Here is a 25,337-nt window from a genome sequence, read left to right as displayed (position 1 = left end):
CATCGGTTCATTGAGGGGCAAATCCCAACGAGTCTTTATAGACCCCAGGGGCCAGCCTGCTCAGGGGCCAGCCGTGCCCAGGGGCTGCTCTCCAGACCAGGTTCCCCCCTACCCGCCCCCTGAACTCCCCGGATGGTGCACAGCGCCCCCTCGAGCCCTCCCCACCCCACCCCAGTGGCCCCTGTCCCGAGTCCACTCACTGGCTTTGCTGGGCTTGGGCCGCTGCAGCGGCTCGGCAGGGAGAAGCCGCCTTCTGGAGGCACCAGAGAGCCAGAGTGTTCTGCTTGCGGCGGCAGCAAGCTCCAGCCATGGAGGAGCCGGCACGGTGCAGGGGGGCAGCAGCCCTGCAAAGGCGGCGACGCCGCTAGCGGGGAGCAGCCATGCCCCCGCCCCTCCTGCCCAGGCTGCGGCCCGGCGCCCCCCCTGGGGGGCTCCTGCAGGCTGCAGCGGATGCATGTGAGCGCCAGCCCCCAGGCGCCCCCCGGCTCCCCCCTCATCTAGGGTTACCATATTTCAACAATCAAAAGAGAGGACGGGGGGAGAGCCCCACCCCCATCCACTCCCTCCCACTTCCCACCCCCTGACTGCCCCCCTCAGGACCCCCAACCCCCCCCCGATCCTTGTCGCCTGACTGCCCCCTCCTGAGGCCCCCCCACTCTAACTGCCCCCCTAGAACCCTACCCCCTACCTGTCCCCTGACTGCTCCGACCCTTATCCACACCCCGCCCCCAGACAGACCCCCGGGACTCCCACACCCCATCCAACCACTCCCCGCCCTCTGACAGGATCCCCAAAACTCCCGACCCTTCCAACCCTCCCCCTGCTCCCTGACTGCCCCCCAGGACTCCCCTTACCATGCCCATTCCAGTCAGACGCTGGCTCCACATTGAGGCAAAACACGCTGCCGCGCGCACAGCCCCTCCCCCGTAGAGTGCTGAGGCAGCGGGAGGGGGGAGCTCTGGGAGGGGCGGCGGCTCACACTCCTGGGAGCCGCAGAACCCGAGCGCGGTGAGGGGGGAGCCAGGGGGCGTGCCTGCCCGGGCTGCAGCCCGGTGTCCCCCCCGGGGGGCTCCTGCAGCGGATGCATGCGGGCAGTGGTCCCCGTGTGCCCCCCGGCTACCCCCTTGCTGCGCTCGGGCTCTGCGGCTCCCGGGAGTGTGAGCCACTGCCGCCACCCCTCCCGGAGCAGGCTCATGGCCCCGCGCCCCGGCGGCTCACACTTCCGGGAGCCGCAGAACCTCAGTGCGGTGAGGGGGGAACCGGGGACGCGCCTGCTGCCTGTCTGGGGTCCCGGCCCCGGGTCCCGGCCGCTGGCCCCGCTCAGCCTCCTGCCGGCCTGGGGTTCCGTTCACTCAGCCAGCAGCGGGCTGAGCGGGACTGGCGGCCAGGACCCTGGCTGGCAGCCGCGTGCCAGGAAAAATTGGCTCGCGTGCCGCAGGTTGCCGACCCCTGCGGTAAACTAATAAATTGTTCGCCCTCTATAACACCGATAGAGAGGTATGCACAACTGTTTGCCCCCCCCGGTATTAATACATACTCTGGGCTAATTAATAAGTAAAAAGTGATTTTATTAAATACAGAAAGTAGGATTTAAGTGGTTCCAAGTAATAGCAGACAAAACAAAGTGAATTACCAAGCAAAATAAAATAAAACATGCAAGTCTAAGCCTAGTACAGTAATAAAACTGAATACAGATAAAATCTCACCCTCAGAGATGTTTCAATAAGTTTTTTTTCACAGACTAGATGCCTTCCTAGTCTGGACACAATCCTTTCCCTTGGTACAGCCCTTGTTCCAGCCTACACATACCCATCTACCCCGGCTGGGAGGCTCACGCCCAACTGCAGTATAGACATACGCATAGGTTGCGCTAGGTTAGAGCTGATTGTGCCCAGATAAGCTCTTTTAACCCCTTCCTGGCTAAAGTGAGAACCTGTGCCATCACACAGATTAAAATCTCCATTACAGTGTGTGACAAGCTGCTAAGGATACCCAGACCTGTAAGACACTATGCACCTCTCTCTACTAATGGGAACGTTGCTGCAGCTGTGTGACAACTCCCTGATACATCAGCCTGACATCTGCCTTCCCAAGGCTCTCCCAGCCTAAACCTTGCCTAGCAGGCAACAATCCATTAACTCCAGCCACTGGGCTCCGCAGGGTTCTCTCTGCAATGCACAGTCCCTATCACTGTACATTCACAGAAGATAGTAAATTCACTGCTCCTTTAATTAAAAAAAAAAAAAAGAAGAAGAAGAAGCAGGAGCATACTTTCTTGGCTGGCATTAACAATCACTTCAACTCCATCAAAACACTGGGTTGTTTTACTTTTTAATTTAAATAATGTTGTTAAATATATGTTTGTTTAACTAAAAGAGGTTTTAAGTGAGTTTTAAGTATACAGGATAAAAATAGAAAGGGTTACAAACAAACAAAAGTAAAAAGCATGCCTTCTAATGGCTAGAATCTAATTGAACAAGCTATAGTCTTTGTTCAAGATAGTTTCCTTACCAATCTTCCTTTTCCAGCCCTGGCTGACTAACTTTTAGTTAGGATCCCCATGAAGTCCAAGATGTTAGTTTTCTGTGTCTCCTCAGGTGAAGGATAACCTAGGGTTCGCCCGTCCTGTAAACCTTTGAAATGTATCCTCCGATGAAGTTCCTTTTCCCTGCTGGGTATGGAGGCCAGGCTGCCCTGGTTTAGACTCCATGCTGTCGTCTCCTCCACTGGTGATTTTTATCTCTTCCTACAACCTCCAATACAGATGAATAGCCACTTGAATTTGGTCACACCTGGTTTGAGGTGTTGGCTTTTTTCCTTTGTGTGGCGAAAACCTGTTTATCAACTCCCCCTGACATACCTAAAATACACGTTAGTTATCATTTTGGCACATCTGCATAATTGTTTGTGGGTTGACCATACATACATCATGGCAGAAATACTAATGATCAAGTGAGTTACTAGTTTTCCAATGACACATTACATGACACCTTTTAGATACTGATTATAACAGTAGTGAGTTGGGGTGCACTGAGTGGTCAGGCCAGCTGAAAGTCATTACTAAGATATTAGGGAGCCCCTTATATTCTGGCATAAGGATGCTCTTAGGGTCACAAACTGCATTGATTTTCCCAGTCTGTACAGCAGCAAAGGAATCCTTTTAAAGCACTGTGCTTGTCACATATGCACTCAGGGTTCTGGAAAAAGCCTCACTATCCTAGATTTTTAGTTCATGGAATTTGTATAGAAACACGTTAAACTGAATTCACAGAAAACACAATTTGGACATGAAACATTTTGTTTTTTTGAATGTCAGCAACAATTTTAAATTCAGCTTTTCAAGGTGCATTTTCCAATTTTGAATTGTCTTTTGTCACCTGGTATTTCTGTAGGACCCCACACAGGCTAAGTCTAGTCCATGGTAGCTAAGCCTATTCTATGTGTTGAGGAGGATCAAGAGCAGCCACTTTGACTCGTTTCTCAGACCTGTGTGGAAGGACTGGAGGAGATATGTCCTCAAAGACTCCTGAGGGGCCTGCCATCCACCCAAGAAGGTCAGATGAATGTAGCAAACCAAACCAGATGTCTTTTTCCTTCTCTCCCTCTCACCAGATGATAAAGTCCACTGCTGTCCCCCGGTTGAGTGTTATCTCCTCTCAAAGAGAGAAAAGTCAAAGATGGCTGTTATTTCACTTCAAGTTGTACAAGCAGCACCTATTTGTGCTTAAACATGTTTAGTGGTGAAAGATATCCACAGCCCTAAAATGGAAGAGTGAAATATCAGGAGTGTGAAATCACACAAAGCAAAATGGAGAAATTGTGTGCAAAAATTTGTGTGTAACCAGGTCCTTGTTTTCACACTGCTCTAATATAAACAGAACCACACACACACACCCCTACTACTACTACTCATTTAGGGTTGTTTTCTTTTCTTTCAGACAATCCACTGGATATTTGGTATTTTGGATTTTCACAAAATTAAGTTTAACTATTCAGAGCTTTGCCCATACACTTTGGAACCCACTGATTAAAAAAGCAGTGCCCCAAAGGGCCTTTATCCAGGTGTGGCTCTCAGCAAACTATATTGTAAACAAAATCTAATTCTCTGGAAAGTGCAAAGTAGATCACCTGCATGTTTTTCAAAGAAGCCATTTATAGCAAATACAGCTGCATGCAAATGGTTTTTATTTTTGTTATGTAAGTAGGGTGCAGCACTTTTCCTGAGATGTTCCCAGTATAGCCTGGATGCTTGAGTGTTCTTGTATTATAGTCTCCATCCCCTCTAACGCTATATTATGCACTACTCTGATTTTGTTGGTAAATCAGAATGTGTTTGAAAAAGAAGATGTTAAGAGAACATTCAAAATGTGTGTGTCTGTCATTTGAGTGAACTATGTTAGACTCTGAATTCTAGCATTGAAACTTTTTTTATATAATTCGGACAAAGAAAATCATCATGCTGTATATCAGTTTTCCTTAAAGTCAGATTTTAATTTTGTATTGTGTGTTTGTATATACAGTTATAAAATCCTAAAGATAACTAAGCAGGTAACAAGCCAGGCAAACCACCAACTCTAGGGTTTGTCCTTAAATATTTTATCAGTTTAAAAAGGGTTAGGGTAACAAACCCTTTCCTTGTATCTGCTATTCTATTACTAGATCAAGTCACAATAAAACATTCAGCACTGAGATTTGAAATCTTGTTCCTGAATTGCTAACCTCACAGTCTGTTTCTTTCACACATTTTTCCAAAGCATCTTTACCAAAACATTTTTCTGGAAATTGATTGATGTTTCACTTTTCCATGTTGTGAGTAATCTGTGCTGAAATCTAGTGCCAAATGTACTGGTTTAGTCCGCTCAAAGTTTTGTTTTCACTGGAAAGTTCAGATATTTTAAGCCAAAAGGAATTACACTGATCAGCTAGTTTAACTGACTGCAAAAAAGAGGCCATAGAATTTCACCTAGTAATTCCTGCAATGGAGGGAATTATTTTTCCCTGCTACATAAATGAACAATTTCAAGCCCAGTAACTTGTGATTGAACTAGAGCAGATCTCATCTTCATTTAAAAACTTCAAGTGATAGAGAATCTAACACATCCCTTGGGAATCTGTTCCAAGGGTGAGCTACCTTCACTGTTAAAAATATGCATCTGATTTCTAATTTTAATTTTTCCATCTTCAGCTTCCAGCCATTGGATTTGTTAGGACATTATTTGCTAGGGGCCCACTAAAATCAGATTGCTTCTTCTTGTGTAGGCACCTTTAGACCTTGATAAAGTCACCTCTTGGCCTTTTCCAAGAAAAGTCCTCTCTCTCCCCCATCCCAGGGGGATTTCTTCACCTGAACCAGACCAGAAGAGAGATGGAAGTCTCAAATGTGGAGCATCTTTGCTGCATTGACTGCACCAGTGTAAACCTGTATCTCAGCAACTTTTTTTTACCAGAGTGTGATTACCTGGGCAAACTAGTTAGGAGGCTCTTCAAAGGGTCAGCATGTAAAGTCAGGTCTATGGCAAATCTCTTTGGCTTCCTCCTTCATGATTGTTTCAATATGGTTACATTCTCACCAAGGGATTTATCTTGTAATTCTGTCTCATGTAGACATCTTTGGCTGAGAACTTAGAAATGATGCACACGTACAGCAGTTACTGTCATTTTAATTTCTCAGGAGATAAATTATTTGAAGAGTCCTTGGAAAAGCAGTTGCACAGTCCAATGAAAGAGGAGAGCTGTGGGTACTCAGCGCCTCTGATGATTGTGCCATTTGTTAAGTATTTAAATGCCTAGCTTTTGGTATCCACCTTTGGAAATGTTAGCCTGGATGCTGAAGAATTGACCATTAAGGAGAATTTTATGTCTGTCTTTTGTTTTATTAAATTTAAGCTTTGTCAGGCTTCTTAGAAACCCTATGACTAGTTCCCCACTGTATTTTGAGAACATGCAGTTCTTTTTATTCATGCGGATGTGTGTCTGAAGCAATGATAAAGTTCCCTTTTATTGTTATCAAATGTAGAAATACTGATGTAGTAAATGCTGACTTCCTGTACGCCAGGCTGTTTGTGAGCAACCGGCTGTTGTCACTGCCACTGTGGCTTGTGTGGGGGAGGGAAGGAGGAAGTGCTCTTTCCACATTAATGGAGATCAAATTGGTGCTGGTTTTTAGACAATCTGGGCAAAATTCTCTACTGTAATCTTAGTACCTATAGGAAGAGCGTAGCTGAAGTTGACAATGCAGCTGAGATTTTTAACCTGGCAGTAGGAATTTATCCCTGAAGTCAGACTCTCCCCTCCCCCACCACTCTCGAACATAATTGCACCAAAACTAATGTCCAAACTTCTGTCGAAGGTTCCAGAAACACTCAGTGTTGTATTGCTTACTATGCGATAATCATGGCAGAGTCACCATGCAGAAGTCACTGTAGAAGTAAAGAAAATTAACTAATCCTTCTTAGGCAATATGAGCCCATCCTCTAGCAGTGCAGAGTGCTTTTTTGGAAGAGCCAAGCATTCTCTGCTCCTACTTACCCCACATTTGCCCTTTAGAAACCAAAGTAAAAACTTCTATTAACGTCAACGACAGCAGGATTGGGCGCACTGACTTCAACTCTTTTTAAAGGTACTCAGCATTCCTTGGGAGGCGTTTATCACTATAGTGGATGGAGACCCAGGTTCGTGTTCTCTGGTTTTTAAGAGGCACTGGATTATTTTTACTGATTAAAAACAAGTGTTTGCTATTGGTTTTAACCATCTCTAAAGCACTCTTCGCTGTTTAAGTACAGCAAGGGTACACAGAGCTGGATTTTATGTAGTCTCTTACATGATCAGCCAAAGTGTTAGCTGAATTCTTATTGCAGGCCTTACCTTTTATGGAGATGTGGTAGGCAATCTTGCCACTCCCCCACCATACAAATTTGTTTTTTAAAAATGCAGTATCTGCCTCAAAGATTGGAACATGCAACCTGCAGCAGAGTTTGAGTTTAGTAAACTTTAAAAGGGGTCATAAGTTTTGCAACATTGTAAATACATGTGCACACCAGATTTTAAAAAGCTTTAAATATTTTGACACAAAATAGTATGACAACCAAATGAAGACAAAGAAAGTTTACTGGTAAAAGCGAGGAGTCCTTGGTGCCACAAGGACTCCTCGTTGTTTTTACTGATACAGACTAATACAGCTACCATGCTGAAAAGTTTACTGGATTCATCTAGTTGAGAGCTAGTACATAGCACAATAGCCTTGGACACTCTACAAATAATACTAATAATTCTGAAATTAGAGTTTAAGCAACTAAACTTGGGTGCTAAGTACCATATAAACATAACACAACAAGACAGTCCCTTCCTTTTACCATCTAAAGCAGACTAGAGACAAGAGACTATAGTACATAAACAGGGGAGCAAAAGATAACAATGAGCTGATTCAGATCAGCATAAGTGATCACATAACACCAGCAGGGAAATCCTGGTCCCATGGAAATCAATGGCACACCTCCCATTGACTTCAGTGGAGCAGAGGTTTACTCCAAATGCCTATTGTAGGCATTTTCTAGGTATCATGGCAGAAATGCATTGTAAAGAGGGATCTGAACAAAGACAATGTGATTTTGTGCATTTTTACAGGGAGCTAATCCTTATGAGCAGCATGGGAAATTCCCACAAACATTTCTGCACAATTTTGGCGAATGGACAATGAAGGCTGGTATCATTGGCAGAGTGGATGTGGGGGTTGATGTCTGAATACCATGTAAGAGATAAGGGTGGGGATAGGCCACAGAAGGGTCTTAAAAGTTAAGAAAGATAGTTTGTGTGTGTGATGCATTACAGAATGGGGACTGAGTAGAGGTATGCAAAGAAGGGGTGATGCAGTAGAAGCAACGAACCAGGAATGCAAAGCATTGTGGCAGAGTTTTGAATGGGTCTAAGTGGGGCAAAATGGCATTTTTTTTTTTAAAGTGCAGAGAGGAGGAGGTTGCAGTTGTTGAAATGCAACATGATGATGAGGGCTTGGATGGAAACTTAAGTTGGGTGGGTGGAGAGGCTGATCTTAGCGATATGGAGTATAAAGCAGCAGCAAGATTGAAACTGTCTCTCACTGCACAGAGAAAGGAAAGAGTCAGAACAACACCCAGATTATGAGCCTGAGTGACAGGGAAGAAGGTGGGGGTGTCTACGAGGACTGGAAAAAAGGAGGGCGGAACACGCAGGAGGGAATGAGAAGCTTAGTTTTGGCCATTGAGCCAGCGATGACCATTTACAGTAGTAATGTCAGAATATAATATCAGCTCAGACTATATTAAATGAGTGGAACAAATGCCTGGCACCTTGCATTTCCCCCCTCAAACATCTGTGCACACGGGGAGGGCTATAAGAAGAGTTGCTTGGAGAGACCGGATGAGATGTATACTTGGGGAAGGTGGAGGTCCCTGCCTACCTTCTGAGTGCTGGATTGATCACCAGGCTGGGAAACTTTTGTTTGTTCCTCTTTTTGCTTATGTTACCTTTCTTGGTGTGTGTTTTATAAAAAATTCTCTGCTGCTGAATGCATCACACTGCCTGTTGCTGGGTCTTGTTTCTGCTCAGTCACCCTACTGGTTTACAGTCGCATTGATTTCTCAACCATGGGGGCTCTAAAAAACAGTTACTTTTTAGGTGTTATTCACCTCAAATACTGGTGGGTCAGTCCAACTGCAGTAGGTAACGCTGTGCTACCAGATTCCCTTCAACTTGAAATAGACTTTGGCATCATGTAAGTCTTGCACTTTGTATTGTATTTTTATTGTAACGTGTTTTGGGATGCAATTATTTAAAAAATAAAAATAGTACTTCTGTTAATTGCAGCCTTTGTGGAAAAGCAAAAATAAATACTGATATATGTAAACAGGTCAAATACTACTCCTGATAAATACATACATATGGCTACATTTTTGTTAAAAAAGGAGGTTGTAAGAATAAAAAAAGTCAAAGAAAAACTGCCTAGTGGGCATCACACTGTAGTGATGGCTTAAGCCACTGACAGATTTCACCTCTAAACATAAATAGCGCTTATTAATAACAACAATAGCTTACAACTCTTATCAACAAGTGAGGGAGCAAAGCTAGTACTCCCCACCAGGTACTAAAGGAAGGCAATATAGGAGAAGTAACTCAGATAAGTTAACTCTTGTATCTACACTCTCAAATCGCAAGTATGTGTTGGAATACATACAAAACAGAATGCATTGTATTTACGTAGCATTTTTTATCCAAGGACCCCAAAATATGTTTTGTTTTGTTTTCTAGAATTAAGGCCAAATCATATCCTATTTGGGGGGGAAAAAACTGTGGTAGGGCCCATAAACTGATAGTATTTCTTATTTAGTATACTGCAGAAACGAGTGGGAAAATTAGTCCTCCCTCCCATATATAGAATGGTCAAGAATATGGCCTCAAAAGGCTATCACAGATATAGGAGGACATGAGCATTCCCTGGGAACTTGAGGTGTGTACACTGTCTGCGTTAGACTGTTGCCTAGGAAGGTGGTGGGAGCAGAAAGGCAGAGGATGGGTTCTCTCTCATATCTAACTCTCCATGACAGCACAGGTCTCTCATCAGAAGGGGCCTGTGACTGGTTGGAAACACAGCTGAGGGAATGTTTTACACCGAGGGGCACTACTCAAGGTGATGACAGTGTTATTTTCATGGCTTTTTCCCTACTGGTAGAAGAGGGCAGTTTAGTGGAGAGTGGTTATCACCTATGTATCCCCTAAAACTGCAAAATCTCAGACCTGTGGAATTTCAGGGAAAAGACTTGATGCTGCTATTTCCCTGTCCTCCACACTTTTGTTTTCAAGAAATTAATGTGAACCATTTAGTTTAGATTTGCAACTTCCTCATGAAATAGGTAAGTATTATCACCCTCATCTTATAGATGGAGAACTTGAGGTACAGGGATGCTAAATGACTAGCTGAAGATTACAAAGCAGGTTTGGTGGCAGGGCCAAGTCTGATCTAACCACCGGAAGGCACTTCCACGTATGCAATACTAACATTTTTCAAGGCACAGCAATAGTTTTACAACAACTCGAATCACAAGGCTAAGTTAAAACAAGAACTAGTGATCAGACCAGTCACCATCGCCTCTTCCATCAACTGATTCCTCCAGTTGCAAAGGGAAAGACTAAGTTATAGCAATAAGTCGAGGAGGCTGAAGGTGACACTATCCTGCCTTTTCCAATAACCCATCTTCTCCAAAACAAAAAACAGAAGCAAAGTACATGCTACTTTAATGTGACCAAAAATCCTAGCTTTTTCCACTTCCAATTTTAGTTATGAGAAATTCTAAGCAGGGTTTGGGGAAATGAAGCACAAGACAATTTGGCTCCATAAAAAATGCCTCCCCATCTTTCTCTTATCTATCTTCTGATTTTAAAAGGATGCTAATTTACAGCAGCTAGCCAATGAACACAAATGGTAATTTTTTCTGCATAGCAAGAAAATGTCTAGTCAGTCTGCATATGGAACTCCCATTTACCTTAGTGGAAGTTCCATCCCAGAGCAGTAGCAGAATTCAGCACTGTATATGTGTAAACGCAGCACAAAATAAATGTGCTGATCCTAAAACTCATCCATTAAATTTATAAAAAACCCAGCTACTTCATTATTTGTATTACAGTAACATCTAGGAGACACCAGACTAAGAATATAAACTCTTTCAGAGCAAGAAATCTAAATAGACAGAGGAAGAAGAAACAGAGGCATAAAAGTGAAGTGAGCTGCCCAGGGTCACACAAGATGAGTAGCAGATCTAGGAATAGAACCCAACCCTTCTGATTTCAGAAGTTCAGTGCCCTTTCTACTCTTCTCCCCTGTTTATAGTGACTCTCTACATATACATATAATTAATGCTGTACCTTGTTCTGCCAAACAACAATTTTATCTCTTCAAAAGTCAGACCAAATCTGAACATACACAAACATATAGTAGAGAGCAAGAGAGCTAAAATTAGATAGGTCTACCAAATTCTCTCTCTCATACGCCAGTTGGAAAGTACTTCTGAAAATTACAGGCATGAAACCAATGCTGTAATTTGTTCAAAGATTGTGATAAGGATGACGTGCAAGAAAATCCCCTTTTTGATTAATTTCAAAAGCCATTCTGCATATATTGTACTGGGTATGTCTACACTACGAAATTAGGTAGTTTTTTAGAAATCGATATTATACAGTCGATTGCATATGTCCACACTAAGCGCATTAAGTCAGCGGAGTGAGTCCTCAATACCGTGGCTAGCATCGACTTATGGAGCGGTGCACTGTGGGTAGCTATCCCACAGTTCCTGCAGTCTCTGCCGCCCATTGGAATTCTGGGCTAAGCTCCCAATGCCTGATGGGGCAAAAACATTGTCGCGGGTGGTTTGGGGTACATGTCGTCAGTCGCCCCTCCCTCCATGAAAGCAACGGCAGACAATCGTTTCGCGCCTTTTTTCCTGGGTTACCCGTGCAGACACCATACCACGGCAAGCATGGAGCCCACTCAGCTCACCGTCACCGCTGCTGTTGCGGGCAAGTCTACTATGGGTGCTGCTGTGGACAAGTAGCCAATGCATTCATTGACGTTCTGTTATCAAGGGTAGTGACTCTGGGAAATGTGTGGGCCTTTTTAGATTTTAGGTGCATCATATTCCTGTCCTTTGTCGTTGGTGAAGAAGTCTTGCAGCCGTACATTCCAGTCTGGTCAGCGCTGTAACACCCCATAGCATTTCTGTGGTTGACACATGTAACAGCTCCAGGGCTCTTGCTCTTTTGCCTTGGCCGAGGTACTTGGCCCTACCCGGACCTCAAAGCATTCGACACAGAAGCACCTGCAGCAGCTGACATTGATACACAGCAGCAGCTCCTTGCCTTCGCAGCAGATGGTGCAGTAGGACTGCTAACCATCGTCATCCACCGCTTCTGCTGCAACTCTGCTCTCCTGCTCCCCAGAAATGAGCTCGGGGGATCCATTCACGAAGCCTGGACAGTAGTAAGGAGCAGTTCAACTATAGGCTGAGCAAGTGCAGAATGGTGGTAGAATGTGCCTTTAGACATTTAAAAGCTTGCTGGCGCTGTTGGTCAGACCTCAGCGCAACCAACATTCCCATTGTTATTGGTGCTTGCTGTGTGCTCCATAATATCTGTCAAAGTAAGGGGGAGACGTTTATGGCGGGGTGGGAGGTTGAGGCAAATTGCCTGGCGTCCGATTTTGAGCAGCCAGACACCAGGGTGATTAGAAGAGCACAGCAAGGCGCGCTGCGCATCAGAGAGGCTTTGAAAACCAGTTTCATGACTGACCAGGCTTCGGTGTGACAGTTGTGTGTGTTTCTCCTTGATGCAAACCCGCCCCCTTTGTAATTTTAATTCCATATAAGCCAACCACCCTCCCCCCTTCGAAATAAAGTAACTGTTGTTTTGAAACCATGCATTCTTTATTAATTAAAAAAAAGAGATAACGGACAAGGTATCCCGGTCACCCTAAATATAGTTATCAGTTTTAAATCCCCTCTCCCCTTGAGAACATTATTATAGGGGAAAAGTGACTTTTTTGGTTTAGCTTTTACCCTTTCTCTTATGACAAACTAAACGGGAAGAAGCCACTCGTACCAGAGTTAATGTCCACACGGGCGGAAGGGTGAGATATACCTTTATAGCTTTATCAGGTTACATTTACACATTTGTTCTACCAAAAATCTTTCCTGTGTCAACAAGGTCTGTGTGTGTGTGTGTGTGTGTGTGTGTATATATATATATAAAATCACAGAAAGCTACTTTGAAATAATTGCTGGAGACATCTAGTCAGGCTAACTCAGCCTCATGAATAGAGCAGATATGTATGTATAGCATTATAGGTGTCATAGATGTAATGGCATTTACTCTTTGGAATGATTGTTAGCTCATTGAACTGAGTACTGTATCTCAGGATCAAAGGGACTTTTTGCTTCGGGGGAGAAAAGCAAAGCTGATAACAATTCCCATTCAATTTCATTGAATGGAATTATGAGCTTTTGTTAGCAGAATTCAGTAACTGAAAAGACTTGTTAACATGACCGCTAATTACTTGTAAATTGTCATTTTAACACTGTACCTGATAAGGAGAAAGTAATCAGAAATTATTTGTGGACATGTTATTCAAGAAGTAACTTTGATCTGAAAAGTCATTATAATTCTGGTTGTTTCACAAAGATCCCAAGCTCCAGGGGTGCTGGAACAATTTTATAGTGGGGGTCCTGAGAGCCATTGAACCAAACTGTAAACCCTGAATATAGTGGAAACCACTTCAAGCCAGGGGGTGTAGCAGCACCCCTGGATCCAGCACCTATGCCAAGCACATTTGTTTTGAAGAAAAAAACTAACTATAGAAAATTATAAAAATGTGATTATTAAAAATCAGTTGATCTCTGAACAGCAGTTAGTACTGATTAATCATCATGACTGATATTACCAAAGGAGAGTCAAAAAAATACTTGATTTAAGAACATTTGTCTTGTGAAATGTATATGTCTAGGTTTCTGCCTTTGATTCCTTTTCTTTCTCCATTATTTCCTGATCCCTGCTAAGGGATCCACCAATTTTGCTACCAAAAAGGAGGCCTCTTAGTCAGGTATGTACACAATAGAAGTCAGCCACAATAGCAGTTATCTTGGTGCCACATATCACTTTCCTCCTCTAACTTTTCACCATTGTGTTACTTTTCAAAATAATGCTATGAATTACTTTTGCAAACGTATTTCAGTTTACGAAATGTTCACAAGCTATTTCCCCCAACTCACTGTTGACCTATGTAATTGGTCAGCTAAGAAACATGGCACTGTTTCTGCTCTCAGACTGGATGACTCCCATATCCTCAAAGAGCTTTGAAGATGGCCCCATGACCACTTTAGCTTCAGATAGGGTGGCACAGACTTCCCTCAGATTTTTTCGGAGGGCCAAACTGTCAAGGGGGTGGCATGCTTGCCATGTTCTGTTCAGGTGCAGTTCTCTGAGAGAGGATGAGAGAATCTTGGATTTGGTAATCTTTTCAGTGAAATAGGATGGGGCCCCTTGCATTGGGAGGAACTTGGATCTGACATTGGATGAAGACGGTTTGGGTAGGTTAAGTATTATTTTACCAGCTCTTCAGCTAATGAAAAAGTGTGAAAAAAGAAAAAATGTTTTGTTTTCATTCAGAATTTTCCATTAAAAAAAAAAAATTTTTTTTTAAATGTTGTGGTGTGTGTGTGTGCGTGTGTGTTTGTTTTGGGAACTTATTTTAAAATACCCCAACCTCCTTCATGATACGAAGCTTACAGCCTACATACCACTAGGAGTCCCACATTGGTTCTGTCTATGGAACTGCACATCAGATGACTGAATTTGCCAGAGTTCATTTTCAAGGTGCGGGCTCTTCTGTATCTGAGGCAAACAACATGATAAGTCCACTTCTCTTCGCTCTCTTTGTGCTTGTGATCTACCAAGTAGCCTGCAGGAGTGAACTGTGCCAATACAGTACTGTTGGAGTCATCTAACTATTACACAGTGTCACAAGTCAGGCACCTCGGCTGAGATTAGCTCATGAAAGATGTTGCTTTCTCTCCGGACTGCTGTTTCACTGATCTGTGGGAGTGAGAGTCTCAGATGACTGACCATCGGAGAAACAGGCACACACGAGGTAAAAGGAGCAGGCAGAAAGTGCCCATTATTTGATCCCTGCAGGAGAATGGATCTCTTTGTACTGTATCTTCCAATGCCTATCAGGTGAGGAAATCCTGGGCATTTTGAGTACTTGCATCCGGATTTTGTTGTTTCGCTGTACTGCTGGATTCTGAGAACAGAACAGTTTTTTCCTAACTGTCTTGGCTACAAATATTAATCTAAAAATTGACACATTCAGTACAACAGGATTTTGGGTTGGGAGAATGTGAGATAGGCCTACGAGCAATCCGTACAGGGTTGGCAATTGCCAGGAGGTTAGGGAAATGGGCTAAGCCAAATGATTAATCCCTACAGGTTGGGGTGGATGCCTGAAGGGCCTTATAGAGCTCAATATTCAAGTGTTAATTCTAAGCCTGGCTTTTAGAAAGGGACAGTTTAGGAAAATAGCAGCAGCAAAGAGCAGTTGTCTCCCTCCCTCCCTCCAACTTCCTGAGAGAGGGAAGGGCAGAGATGGCTGTCACAGTTCCAGACAACTATATCTGTATTCCTCTGTGGTCCTTAGAGGGCACTTCCTTTAGGTTCCCAGCTCCTCAGCCATCACCTTTCTTGGGTAGAGACGTGAGTCTCTTTCCCTTATGACCAGGGTCTTTCCAGGCAGCACAGTTCCCTGCCTACACTGAAATAACCCCAGCAACTCAGACTGCCTAAACAGCATCTGCTCTGTTTGCTCACTAAAGGCTATGAATAGCTGTAATTGCCAGCAGTCACAAGTTACTACCTTAGAAGCAAGCACATTTATTCTTAAGGTAAAAGCATGACAGAGAAAATGTATTTAAAACAATAAAAGTTCCTAGATGGATGCTAAAAGCTTCCAACAGTCTTATGGGGCCTAAACAGGCCAAAATCCTTCTCAGGAAGGATTGGAGCCTCCCTTTGACAGATAGTCCTGTCCATTTGCTGGATCAGAAAGCAGGCCCCAAGTCATTTTAAACCCATGCTATTTATCTGAGCTGAGTCCTTTTCTTTGTTTGTTGGTCTCTGGAAAATCCAGTTTGAACTAGTATATGCGAGCCTCTCCATGTGGTGGTCCTTCTCCAGAGGTGTTACAGTCAGAGAGAATTTGCTTGATCACTCCCCTCACTGTTCATAGTTCCTGGAGGAGCTGTGGTCACCATCCCCATGGGATTACATATAATCCATGTCCCACAGTGATACATAAATTTAACACAGTAAAATCTCCCAATGGGGTTGCAGGAATTTGCCATATCTGTTACAATGGCCACTGGAGCTGTTTGACCCAGCCTTTAAATGCTTGATGCTGGAGAAAGCAGCAACACAGAGAAATTCCTCCCATGGAGTGGGGGGGAGAGATCCCTTTTGATACATATGACCATTGCCTTTGCCTGCATTCTGTTGTAATGTGTAATGCTACCCACACTTCAGAACAACTGCGATAGGTATACTTAATAGGAAATAAATCCATAAAATAAATATTGCAAGTGTGGTCTGCATGGAAATACTGTGATGGGGAAAAAAAAGTGAAAGTGGCTGGTGTGTTTTTGTTTGATTGTTTTTTCTTTTGTCATCAGCAGTGATACAAATTTGTGCTTACTGACATGCAAGCACCACCTAGGGTGGGCCAGAGGACTCAAGCAATTGCCTTGAGACCTTAATAGCCCAAGGTATTTATTATGAAATGAAAACAAAGTACTTGAAGTTATTGCAGTGAAAAAGTTGATTTTACATTACAAGCAATTCAAACAAAATATTCTACTGTTGGCAGTTTATAAATAAATAAATATAGGGGAAAATCACCATATCACACACAGGGATTATATCCTGCATTTTAAACTTTATCTTGTGATCAGGATGCAGCATTGAGTGATAACTGCTGCTCTTGTTATGGCTGTCTTCAGCATTTCCTCCAGACAGGCTCCTGTGGAGGGGCAATATTTACAGCTAGTGCTTTGGCAATAAAGAATCACATGCCTTGATGGGCTGCAGGAACTCATGATTGGGGGGAGGGAGGAGAGAAACAGCTGCCAGGGATAAGGTCTGGGCACAGACAAGACTGGGATACTAGCAGTGATGATAGATGCAGGGCTTTTTTTATTTTTAATTGTAACTGCAGTTGTTTGCCCTTTGTACTGATATTAAAAACAAAAACAAAAACCAACCAACATGTATCCAGTATACTTGTAGTAGGATTCTTAAAAACAGATGTGTGATTCTGAGTTTTGGCATCTCTCATTTGGGGTGTAAAGTTGCACACTCAGACATGGCGAACCTTGTATTTGGATAACCTTTGAACAAAGCCTGAATGAAGATCATCAATGTTCATCAGTTATGACCGAGTGAACATGCTGAAACTCTCCCTCTAAACTGTCGTTAGCAAAGTGGGGGAAGGCGCGTTAACACAGAAGCTTCAGTTTAGTTTTCACTTAAAATACAAGATACATTTTTCTGACTTCATCATCAAAACAGATCTCTAGTGCCCTAATTCCAAGTCTAGTTGAATGCTTACCTCTGGAGAGACAAATGAGAGGATGAGGTCACAGCTGCAATAGCCTGTATCATTTCAGCAGAGCATTAGCCCAGTGAGAAAGTTCACTTTGTCTTGGCTTAATTATGAGTCTTCTTTTAAATGTTAATCTTATTTTAATCAGAAGATACGTGTTTAGGGCCAGGTCTCCAGCTAATGTAAGTCCGTGTAGCTCCACTGAAGTCAATAAAGCTACATCGATTTACATCAGGACCTGGCCCATAATTTCATTCTGTTACTATTAATGTTGGTACCATGCTTTGAAAAGGTAAGCCACAGTATAAGGACTAAGTATTCTTCCTCATTCATAATGTTGCACTAGCAGCTACAATTGACAGATAAAGATTATGGGTTTTGTAGTTTAGGGGTGGGTTTGCCAATAGTGACAAACCAAACAAGTATATCCTATCTTTGTCACATTAAGATATTGGAGAGCAGTGTTTTCCCATTGCTAGATGCACTGGAAGCCCTGGTTAGTTGAAAACTGGAAGATCGCTGCTCTCATAAGTAGCTCGGGGGAAGGTACTGGTTTTCTGAAGTGTTTTAAAAAAAAAAAAAAATCACAACAGTGGCACAAGATCAGTGTTGTTTATTTATCAGCCTTAGGCTGTTCATGAAAGGATCAAATTCATTATCTACAAAATGTTGTGAAATAAAGGTAGAAATAGTTCGGGCGTGTCTACACTTAAAATGCTACAGCAGCACAGCTGCACCACAGTAGCCCCTCAGTGTGTAGACACTACGTATACTGACGGGAGGGGTTCTCCTATTGGTGTAGGTAATCCACTTTCCCAATAGGCATAATTAGGTTGATGGACAAATTCTTCCATCAACCTAGCACTGTCTACATGGGAACTTAGATGAACTTAACATCATCATCACTCAGAGTGTGGATTTTTTATGCCCCTGACCAACGAAGTTAAACCACCTAAATTTCTAGTGTAGACCGGGCCTTAGTGTTTATGTCCAGATTTAGTAAGTGTACATGGCACATCGTAAGGCTCCCAATATTCAGAGTTGTCATATTGTTTTCACACCAATGTAACATTAAAGTGCCACTGTCCCCTTGGATGTTGTGGCCATTAAAGCAGCTTTTAGGAACTGTACCACTTAGAGCTCTTATCTCAGTATAGCAAAATAAATAATCCGGGTGCAGATGGAGCTGTCTGGAGAACTGTCTTCTAGAGTCCTGTTTCTAAAATTACAGAGTTAAACAGAATACTGCTATCTAGGTCATTCTTTTCTATAGCATGCATAGGTAATCACAGTTTTTCACATAAGTTTGTACATAAATTGATATATATTTTTAAAAAACTATTTCTGAGGAGCATTTGTATTGAGACTACATAGTCTCTCTCTCTCTCTCTCTCTATATATATATACACACACACACACCTACAGAATAGATTGCTGATGGGGACAGATCCTATCCCCACCTCATGCAGCAGAGCTGCAGCAGTTTTGTTAGTACAGGACCCCTCCTCAGCCACAGGGGTGTTTTTCCTTATAAGAAGTGATCTACAATTTAGTCTTTGCTAAAACCTGAATAACTGGTGTCTTCAATAGGTTGGGAGGAGCACATCAATAGTTAGGGTTTTGAAGCTGCCCTCACTTACATAGCAGCTGTCACTCGGTTATTGTGCTGTGTTACAGAGGTACACTAATCCTGCTTCTAAGAAGTGGACGTAATTGCTGGCTGCAGTCCTTGAGGTGGTGTTGGTTTTTAAATTGTAACGTGTGTAGTGTTAAAACATTTGGCTATTTCTCTGATGCCTGATATCCCAGTCCCATCTGTGTGAACATCCAGCAAGTTATATGATATTAAGGTAGTTGAATGGATTACAATTGATATTGAGAGTATGAAAGTGGAGTGGGGGGAGAGGCAAAAGTGAAAATGGCTCACTTGGTTTTATATCAGAGTCTGAGACTAAAATAGCAACAACTATGGGGAGACATCTGCTGCAAGGAAACTTACAGTCCTTCCAGTTTCTTTATAAGAAGTTTCAGAGAGTGGTGGTTATATCCAGATAACTTCTATTGATTTACAATAGTTTTCTCACACTCCAGCTATCTGCACCCTTAAGTGAAAGATTACAAAGTCGCAGTGTTGTGACTCAAGTTTTATTATGTGACTGGATATTTTAGGTTTTTGATGTTAATAAATCCAAAGCAAACATGGGGTTAGATCTGTAGGGCTATAAGAAAGTGCCCATTTTACCCAGGAATTACCCTTTTAACCTAGAATTGCAGTCAACTGTCACCTGATAAACAGTAGGTGCAGTAACCACCCTGTAGTTGCACAAGAAATTGACCAGAAGATATTTTCCACTTTCAGGATTTTTTCCCCTTTGGGCTCTTGCAACTTACGCACTTTCTTCTCTAAAGAATTATAGATTTTAGTTTTCCTTAGAACAAAATATAATAAGATTTCATGGGGGACTAAATGGTTTAGTAAATTTATACTGGAATATGGTGCTTTCCTCCATAGTTTTGCTAATTCAATCCAGGTCATCAGTAACCAAAGGCTATCATCATCAGATGGTTGTGTCAGTAATTATGTTAGACGAGACAGGTGATTTCAGTTCAGTTCCCAGTGGGCACTTGTTCACATCACATACCTGATAACTTAATTAGCATGCTTATTGGGCATTTCAGCAGGATCCAAGAATTTAATGGGTATGAAGAAGACCTCATGAGCAGAGCTGTCAAGCAGCCATGTTTCACAAGCACTAAATCCACATAATTTTTCTAATTACATGAAAATTGGAAAACATCATTTTGGAGAAGGACTCCATGTTGAGGAAAGGCTTGAAAAAGATTGTGTGAATCAGATTCTATTTCTAGTTGATTTAGTCACCACTCTGCATCAATATTTTTCATTTAGGGTTAGGAGTTAATTGGAGATGAGATTGTATCATCATTGTATGTGTGACAAAGTAAATCAAATCACTAAGAAATATTTTACCCCAGAACCCCAAAGAACCCCAAATAAATTGACATGTATGAATAACAGATGACAATGCCCAAATGGTGTGAGAAGTATAATTAACCAAGAGAAATTCAGCAGACTACTAAAATGCACTTTTATGGAGGAAAACAGATGATTGCAAAACACCGTTTCCCCTTAAGTACAAACTAAGATTTCACAAATTATGGATTGGGGGATTTCTGAAAGCCAAAAGTCAACCGCTTAAACATAGTAGCCAAAGATTGCAAGATTGCAAGATTGTAAGCAAGGAGGAAGGGCATGTTCATGAGCCTAATTCAAAACTAGAAGGTGGCTGGCCTGTAGTTATCAAACTTGCGGGGTGAGGAAAGAATACTTTTGGCAATAGAGAAGAAGTAGGGTGTACATTACCTGATGGAAAAAGTTATTACAATGGTCCCTCAAAACAAGACAAAAAGGCATGCTTTCCTCCTGACTAGACAGAGGCAAGGCAAGGATTCAGTGTCTAGGTAAATTTCAATATTCCATTAAACTCATAGAAAAATATTGAGACAAAAAAAGTCCTTTTGGGTTGCCATAATCGGCTGGAACATCTGTACTGTTAGTTTTCGCGAAGGGTTTCAGAGATGTGAATATAAGTCAAACAAGATTATGCAGCTGCAAAAAATGCTAGTATTTTGGGGTGTATTAACAGAAGTGTTGTATGTAAGACATGGGAGGGAATTGTCCCAATGTACTAAGCACTGGTAAGGCCTCAGCTGGAGTACTATGTCCCAGTCCTGGGTGCCACACTTTAGGAGAGATGTGGACAAATTGGAAAAGTCTAGAGGAGAGCAACAAAAAAGATAAAAGCCTTAGAAAACCTGACCTGCAAGAAAAGGTTGAAACAGACAAACCTGGGCATGGTTAGTCTTGTGAAAAGAAGACTGAAGGGAGATCTGATAATTGTCTTTAAATATGTTAAGGGCTGTTACAAAGAGGAGTGTGAAAAATTGTTCTCCATGTCCACTGAAAGTAGGACCAGAAGCAATCAGTTTAGTTTGCAGCAAGGGAGATTTGTTAGATATTAGAAAAACTTGCTAACTAGAAAGGGTAGTTAAGCTCTGGAATAGGCTTCAAAGGGATCTTGCAAAATACTTATTATTTGGAGGTTTTCCAAAAGAGGTAGGGCAAAACACCTGCCAGGGATGGTCTAGGTGAACTTGGCCTTGCCTCAGCGCAGGGGGCTGCATTTGATGAATTCTTGAGGTCCCTTCCAGTGCTACACTGCTATGATACTATTCTCAAAGAGTAGGTCTGTTAGGGCAAGGACTGTGTTCTCTCCTTTCTCTCTGGTTCAGATCACAGACTTGGGAGCTTATAAAGTCAAAACAGATAGAATTGGAAACTGAAGTTATTTGATCTTATGTAGGGACTGCATTGTTGTTCTCCAGCCGTGTTGGATTACTGCTGAATTTGTTTTAGAGACTTAAAACCTGAACATTAGTTGAACAAGGGATTATCATCCCTGTTTGTTGAAAATATTATTTGCTGGTTTAATTTTTCTAGGCCCTGTCCTGACTCGAATAGCCTTTCTGGCTCCAAGTCTTCATAATTTTCACATTTCGGAGAGCTGGTAGCTTTGGAAGTGGCTCCTGTTTAGAAGAGACCGTGGTTCAAAAAAGCTTCTGCAAACAGCTGCGGATTGTACTATTAGTAGCGCAGAACCTTACTACACCCCACTTAATTGCCATGTGGGATCATCAGAATGACAATAGGATACACTCAGGGAGTCTCCAGAACATCTTAACATGGGGATAGGTTTGTGCCTGGCTGGTTTACATTGTTATCCAGAGACATTCTTGAGGATTTGCATGGCCTCAAAGCAGGCTAACCCTGATTGAGTTTCCTAAAGGGATGGAGAGAGGACATATATCCCTCTTGCCCACAAAAAAACTCTACTTTCTGGGGGAAATGAAGAGGATGGGGCTTGATGAATGAGCTTTACCCCTTTCAGAACCCACAGGACCAAAAACCCCCATCCTCCAGTAGTAGGGTGACCAGATGTCCCGATTTTATAGGGACAGTCCCGATTTTTGGGTCTTTCTCTTATATAGGCTCCTATTACCCCCCACCCCCGTCCTGATTTTTCACATTTGCTGTCTGGTCACCCTATCCAGTAGAAGGTTGTTCTTTACTTCTCATCAGTGCCAGGTAATAGCTCTAGGGAAGCAGGATCTCTAGATGGGGAGGGATGGAGAGGACTAGGTGTGGCATAGGGAGTTGCAGGAGGCAGGGAAGTCATTTACATTAGTTTTTCCAGCCATCCTCCTGCCCACTGCAACTCCCAGCCTTGGAGTTGCAGAGATTGAGCCATTTTTTCCTTTATTTATTTTGTCCTTTTGCAACATGCTGACTTCCTCCTCCCCCCCTCCCGTCCCTTTATAGGTTGACCTGCCACAGAGCCAGCATCTGCAGCCAAGTTCTAGTGTTTCCACTCTTCAAATCCATGGATAATTTCTGCAGGGTTAATGAGGCTTTGCGATACACAGAATGGTGCACACAGATGTGTTTTCTGAGACTTGGATGGATCTATAAGAAGATATTGGTTTAAGAGAATAACTAAAGAAATTTCATAATGATCATATCCTAAGATGTAATGGAACTTGATGGCCTTTGAACAATTTGGCCTGAGTCCCTTCCTCACATTTATAAAAGGAGAATGAATCTCAAGTAACAACCCAGATTTCCTTAATACACCTCTACCCCGATAGAACGCGAAATTCGGATATAACGCGGTAATGCAGTGCTCCGGAGGGGCGGGGCTGCGCACTCCAGTGGATTAAAGCAAGTTCGATATAATGCGGTTTCACCTATAATATGGTAAGATTTTTTGGGTCCCGAGGACAGCGTTATATCGAGGTAGAGGTGTACATGGACATACAGAGAATAATGTTGGGGTTAGTATGCATCTCTTTTTTTAGGGGCAGGAGATCAGCAAATTGTTTCTAAAATTTATAGTGCATTAAAAAGAAAATAATTTACATTCAGTATGCAACTGTTCCTGTGAAGCTCAGGAAGCTTGTGTTTAATGTGATCCTGTTAATGTCACTAATGTTTTGCTTTCAATTAGTGAAAAGGTAGCTTTTGTAAACACAGTTGGTTTGTGCGTGTGTGAGAAAGAGAGAGAGATTTCATAACCTTATATTAATCACAATTGTTTTGGATTTCAGTTCATCTTTTTAAAAGGTTGTAGAATGTAAATATAAGTGAACTATTTAAACAGTGTGGACTGGAGAGCATTTTCTGAGACATTTCATGCTGTTTCTTTCACCCCCAAATGAGAGGAGGACTTGAAAGGGAAATGTTCTAAAGCCAGAGTTGCCAGCTGCATCTCTCTTCAGCTGATCTTCATAATGGTTCCTTCTGGGGGTTAATTTGCTTTTCTCGTAAGCATCTGATACTGGCCACTGTGGGAGACAGGATGCCAGACTAGTGAGACCACTGATCTTGTAACAGATGTTAGGCGACACTCAGTATTTTTGTGGATACCTCTCAGGTACCACAAAGGAACCAGGATCTGGCCATAGTTGGCCATTTTGAGAATTCCCAAGGCTGGGAGAGAGTTCTCCACTAGCATAAAGCTCCTGCACCAAATACCCCTCACCAAAGTAAGGGGTACATTGAAGGTGGATGGGATGTGTCAGAAGTGGAAAGGAGGCAAGGCAAAGCTATGGTACACCAGTCCTCCGCTAATCCCATAGAAATCCTTTGCCAGTGGCATAAGTTAGAGCAGTCCTTAGCCTGCTCTAAATCATTGCATGTGTAGGGCTGACACAAATGGCATAATGAGATCTGACAGCTTCTCAGTCATATACTAAGCAGAGCAGGGCACATAAGATAATCTGCCCCAGAATGTTTATTTCTGGGCAGAAATCAAAAGAACACTATCAGGTTGAAATTCATACTAAAATCCCCACTATCCCAATCACATTCCCTTACATTTCATTCTAATAATAAAGAATATTAAAAAAAAAATCTGATTGCCATTTTGTTATCTTTTGGCACCTCACTCAGCTTAGATAATAAAAGTAAACTTCTCCAGTTTGTGTTTATTCGGCTTCTAGTAAGGTTTACTTCCTGCTTCTCATGATCTAGCACAATGCTGCAATATTTGGCTTGGAAGCATTGCAAGAGAATGTTTAAATTCAGACAAGCCATTTTCATTTAAACAGGTAATTAAAAGTAAGTTAACAAAATATCGGCCCCCATACCCCACATGTTGGCCCTAATTTACTTAACATTCTCCCTTCCGATGATTAATAATAGAAGGCTACTTAAAAAGTATTCCATGTAGCTTTGAGGCTTCCCATTATCACTGCCACTGTGCGTGCTCACTGCAGAAAACTACGAGCACATCCTCCCTGACTGCACCTTTGGCAGATGGGAGGAACAGCAATCTCAGATTTCCTCTCATATTGCCATGCACAGCAACACTAGCGGAGTATAGGGACCAGCCAGCATGATCACATTTTTAAATATAGAATCCTCTTAAATGCACTCTCTTTTTGGCATTAGGAACTATTTGTTTTGAAAACACACAGCATAATTGAGTTTGGTATAAGGTAGCTTTCCACAAAATTCAAGATAGAACTCTGTGTCTAAAAATTATAGAAGACCGATTTAGAATTTACAGCTCATTCTCTCTGGGACAAAGGAACTCTTTTTGTTCTTTTATTAGTGCATCTTCCTGTGTGGAAGCAAATGGTAGGAGAGTATTTTTAGTCACTTTTGTCTGGAGAGTAAGAGAGGAAAGGGAAAAGGAAAGGAGATTAATTTTATATTCCTTTTTTCTTTAAAGAAAAAATGTCTTTTTAATCTTCCAAAATATTTTATTTAATTCATTTGCCAATAAACATCAGATGCTAAACCAGTGCCAAGTAAAACACTACAGGATAAAATACAAAGCAAGTCCTCCTTGGGGGGAGGGTTAGCTGGCAAGCCCACAAGATTACATAGGCTGATTACACACTATTATTTTGAGACAGCACATATATAAATAAGTTAATGCAAGGGAGTGCTTTCAGGGAATAAAGTACTCTATACATGCTATGTTTTATTTATTTATTGAGTGCCAACAGTGGGCTCAGCACTGGACAAAACATTAAAAGCGCTGGCCCCCACCCCAAAGGGTTGATAATCTAGTCCTGATACTAGATA

At 42.3% G+C, this 25,337-nt stretch overlaps 1 protein-coding gene across 1 annotated transcript in view; it reads left to right on the top strand.

The window, feature by feature from the left end:
- The window catches only part of MARCHF3 (membrane associated ring-CH-type finger 3), a 117,906-nt gene that overhangs the window by 39,279 nt on the left and 53,290 nt on the right, over positions 1 to 25,337 (top strand). The window lies entirely within an intron of this gene.

The sequence above is a fragment of the Emys orbicularis genome, chromosome 6, assembly GCF_028017835.1.
Source record: "Emys orbicularis isolate rEmyOrb1 chromosome 6, rEmyOrb1.hap1, whole genome shotgun sequence".
NCBI lineage: Eukaryota > Metazoa > Chordata > Testudines > Emydidae > Emys > Emys orbicularis.
Note: the sequence above shows the minus strand (reverse complement) of the source record. Positions and strands in the feature narration are given on the sequence as shown.